The sequence below is a fragment of the Microtus ochrogaster genome, linkage group LG10, assembly GCF_000317375.1.
Source record: "Microtus ochrogaster isolate Prairie Vole_2 linkage group LG10, MicOch1.0, whole genome shotgun sequence".
Lineage (NCBI taxonomy): Eukaryota > Metazoa > Chordata > Mammalia > Rodentia > Cricetidae > Microtus > Microtus ochrogaster.
Genome location: NC_022035.1, coordinates 7,315,730 through 7,320,534, shown reverse-complemented (window position 1 = coordinate 7,320,534; position 4,805 = coordinate 7,315,730).

The following is a 4,805-nucleotide window of genomic DNA, read 5'->3' as shown; positions in this document are numbered from 1 at the left end:
AAACGGAGGTTACAAGATTCTCGTCTTTTTTTTTTTTTAAGAGTATTCTCACTTCTCACAGGGACTCAGAATTCTCCTCATACACTCTGTTCTTGGGCTGTGTTATGATAGAACACTACCACTGTAGAAGCACCCTAATATATACTCAATATGGAAAGAGTTTAAATGGAGTCATCATAAACTGAGGGAGATAGTGCCCCAACTAGTGTCTTATCCCACCAAGTAAAAACTTTAGTACTAGCAATAAGCTACATCTTATTGAGTTATGGCCAAATAGGTCCCAAGAAACCTTAAAATATCACAGACTAGTACTTGCCCTCTATAACCTGATAGGAAGTCCCTATTGTCAAAGACACCATTTACTTATATCATTGAACATAGAGACTTCAAGCTGGTGCTCGATTAGAAGCTTCACCCCTAATGGCTAGGGTTCACAGTCCTAGAGGGTGCTCTGTACATTACCGGGGAGAATGGTAATCATCAATATCACAGAGCTACAAACACTGTGATCTACAAACGCAAGCTGTCTGCAAGATATACTGGAGCCACAGTGGCATGAAGGGAATGGGAGTAAACAATCACTTTTTGATTGGAAGACATTCCATAAAATAAACCACAACACTCAGTATTATTAAAAGAAGAAACAAAGAAGCCATAAAGAACACAACCAAAGCAAAATTCTTCTCACAAGTATATCATGAATTTGTCTGTTTTTTGAGGGCCAGTGTGGCCAACTTGACCTTGAAGTCACAGGAATTATCCTGCCATAACCTCTCAAGTACTGGGATTACAAGAGTGTGCCACCATGCCCAGTTTGCAAAGTTTCTAAGGCTGTGTGTCTACGCTGATAGGAAATAGAATCAAGCATCTATTTATGGAAATGGTTTAAGATTATTTTAAGCCCATTAAAAATTAGGGAAATATGTACTAGATGCAGCAGCCATTTCAGAAGCCACATTCTATTCCAAAGAAGCTATTAAAATATCAGGATCTGAAGCAGTCTCAGTATAAGAGTTTTTAACCTGCTCTTTATTGAGATTAGACAAAGGTTTAAATTAAATCTACTATATTCATTCATTTATTCTACAAATATATGTTGAATGGTGGCTGTTGCGGGAGGTCCTTCCGCTCCTCCAGCCTATAGCCGCTGAGATACCAGCCCATTGGGGCGTGGTCTCTCTCCCTTTAAAAAAGCGGCCACTTCCCTCTCCTCTCTCTCTTCACTTCCTGCTCGGCCTGCGACTAGACTCCCTTCCTGGTTGCGCAGAGGGCTGTTGTCTGGGATGGAGATCTGTAAGTTTTTTCCCCTTTAAATAAATATCACCCTATTAATCATAATTCTAAACTGGTGTGGCATTGTTAGTGACTTACGCCTTAAGGTGGCATGTATAATATGGGAAATAAAGTGTTTTGAAAAATTGAAAATGAGCCGGGTGGTGGTGGCACATGCCTTAAACCCCAGCACTCAGGAGGCAGAGGCAGGCAGATCTCTATGAGTTTGAGGCCAGCCTGGTCTACAGAGCTAGTTTCAGGATAGGCTCTAAAGTTACAGTGAAACCCTGTCTCAATTTTTTTTTTAAAAAAATGAGGGGATATGTACCTTATGAAAAAATTATTATTGTCTTTCCCATGCCTGAACTTAAGCTACAGTTAAATGTACAATCAGGTAAATTACTGTTTGTTACTCTGGGCAACCAGAGAAAGAATACACATACTAAAAGAGAAGGAAACACAAACAGGGAAAGAATTCTAGAAGAATTTATATTTCTATTCAGACACAGAAGGTTAAGTATGCATCTAAACCGGGTGGAGTTGGTAGCAGAGATGTGTAAAAGCAGAAATGCCCAGGTCTCAGAGCACATTGAGACTGAAAACCTGATGGGCACATTAAGATATTTAAGAAATAAAAGGTCTTGAACAGTTCTATTCATTTCCTTTACCTGTTTGGTTTCTCTTGTCTTTCTTTTAGGGGTTTATTCATTTCCTCCCATTGTTTGTGTTTTTCTGAATTTCTTTAAGGGATTTATTCATTTTCTCTTTAAAGACTTCTATTATCTTCATAAAGTTGGTTGTAATATCATTTTCTTGTGCTTCATCTGTCTTGAAATATTCAGGGGTTGCTGTAGAATAACTGGGCTCTGCTGGTGCCACATTGCCGTGTCTGTTCATATACTGGCATCTAGGCATCTGGGTTTGGGCAATTACAAGTTTAGATGCCAATTTCTGACACACAGGTTGATCACTAGAATTGAATCAAAGACCAGACATTAATCCACACACCTATGAGACACCTGATTTTTTTTTTAATAAGAAGCCAAAACTATACAATGGAAAAAAGAAAATATTTTCAACAAATGCTACTGGTCTAACTGAACGTTGGCATTTAGAAGAATGCAAATAGATCTACACCTATCACCCTGTGAAAAACTCAAGTCCAAGTGAATCAAAGACCTCAACACAAAAGCAGACATACTGAACCTGATAAAAGAGAAAATGGGGAATAACCTTGAATGTATTGGCACAGGACACAATTTCCTAAACTGTACACCAATAGCGCAGGCCCTAAAATCAGCAATAAAAAAATAGGACCACATGAAACTAAAAAGTTTCTGTAGGGCAAAGGACACTGTCAATAAACCAAAACAGTAGTCTACAGAACGGAAAAAGTGTTAGCATATAGGAATCCATACTGGCCTGCCCTTAGGGTCCTGACTGGGTATGCCCTCAGCTACAGTCACTAAGATCACCTTCTGTGCATATCTGTTACATTTCCTTTTAAAAGGTGGGCCTGCCCACCTCCTATCTCTTCCTCTGTTTATTTCTCTCTCTCTCTCTCTCTCTCTCTCTCTCTCTCTCTCTCTCTCTCTCTCCTGCTATCTTTCTCTTTTTTTCTTTCTCCTCCTCTCTGTTTTTCTTCTGCCACACTTGTCCCCAGGGACTGGTCTCTGTTCCCCTGTCTGTCCCCTTCTTTGCCCTCTTCTTTCTCCTTTTTCTGTAAACTTCTTATGTGAACCTTGTTCATAATATGACTTCTCTTTGTGCCATTTTTTAAAATCGCAACAAAAATATTTTCATCAACTCCATATCTGACAAAGGGCTAGTTTCCAAAATATATGAAGAACTCAAGAAAATAGATATCAACAAACCATATAATATGATTAAAGATAGAGTACAGATATAAACAGAGAATCCTCAACAGAGGAGTCTCAAATGATTGAAAAACTCTTAAGGAAATGTACAGCATCCTTAGCCATCAGCGAAATGCAAATCAAAATTACTCTGATATTCCATCTTACACCTGCCAAAATGGCTAAGATAAAAAGCACAAGTGACAGTTCTTGCTGGCAAGGATGTGGAGAAAGGTGAACACACTCCTCCATTGCTGATGGTAGTGCAAACTTGTACGGTCCCTTTGGAAATCATTATGGCAGTTTCTCAGAAAATTGGGAATCCATCTACCTCAAGACCCAGGTATACCACTCCTGGGCGTATGCCCAAAGGATGCTTCATCCTATCACAAGGACACTTGCTCAACTATGTTCATAGCAGCTTTATTTGTGATAACCAGAAACTGGAGCCAGCCTAGAGGTTGCTCAACCAAAGAATGGATTAAAGAAAATGTAGTACATTTACATAATAGGGTATTACTCAGCTGCTAAAAAATAATAATAACATCATGAAATTTCCAAGAAAATAAATAGAGCTAGAAAAAAAAATTATCCGGAGTGAGACAACCCCAACCCAGAAAGATAAACATGGTATGTAGTCACTTATAAGTAAATATTAGGTATAAAGTAAAGGAGAACCATGCTACAGTCCATAGAGAAGCTAAGCAGCAAGGAGGGCTCAAAGTGGGGAACACATGAATCTCTCTGCGAAGGGGAAATATAGTAGAAATCAAAGGGAGCCTGAAGATGGGTAGGGGTGGGAACAGGATAGAACAAATAGGGAGAGAGGAGAGGGAGAGACAGCTGGAGTTGAGCGGAGCATCTTAGGCACAAACTAGAACCTCGTATAATGGAAACCCCCAGGAATCTATGAGAGTGACTACTGAGGGATAAGGGTCTCGTACCCTGTAAAGATTTGTCACTTTTATTGGTTGAGTAAAACGCTGATTGGTCAGTAGCCAGGGAAGAAGTATAGGCGCGGAAACAAGAATAAGAGAATTCTGGGAAGAGAAAAGTGTCTGTAGTTGTCACTCAAATGCAGAGGAAGCATCTGATGAAAGGTACCAAACCACGTGGCTAACACATGCAAAAATTACGGGTTAATTAAAGATACAAGAGTTAGATAATAAGAAGCTTGAGCTGATAGACCAACCAGTTTATATAGACCTCTGTGGGTTTCTTTGGGACTGAATGGCTGCAGGACCCGGCTGGACAGAAACCTCCGTCAACAGGTAACCCTAGTGAAGACTCCTACTAATGGATATGGAACCTGAACCAGTCATTTCCTGTCCCCAGGCAGGACTTCCAGTGGAGGGATTGGGACACCAGCCCAACAACAAAACCTTTGTCCTACAGTTTGTCCTGCCTCCAAGATATGCTGGAATAAAGGCAGTGCAGCTACCAATGGCTGATCCAGCTTGAGACTCAGGCCACGAGAGGGAGTCCATCCCTAACACTATCTGGAGGACCGGGAACCAGAGTTTGGATGGGCCAGAGTGTAGTAATAGGAGCGGCAGGGCTGCGTCCCCAGCACCCTGCTGCCCCTATTACTACAGATGGCGCCCAGATGTGTGGACAACTGAATCCACTGAAAGCCTGAGAAAGCTTGGGAAAGAGTAAAGCATGTTTTCTTGGTAG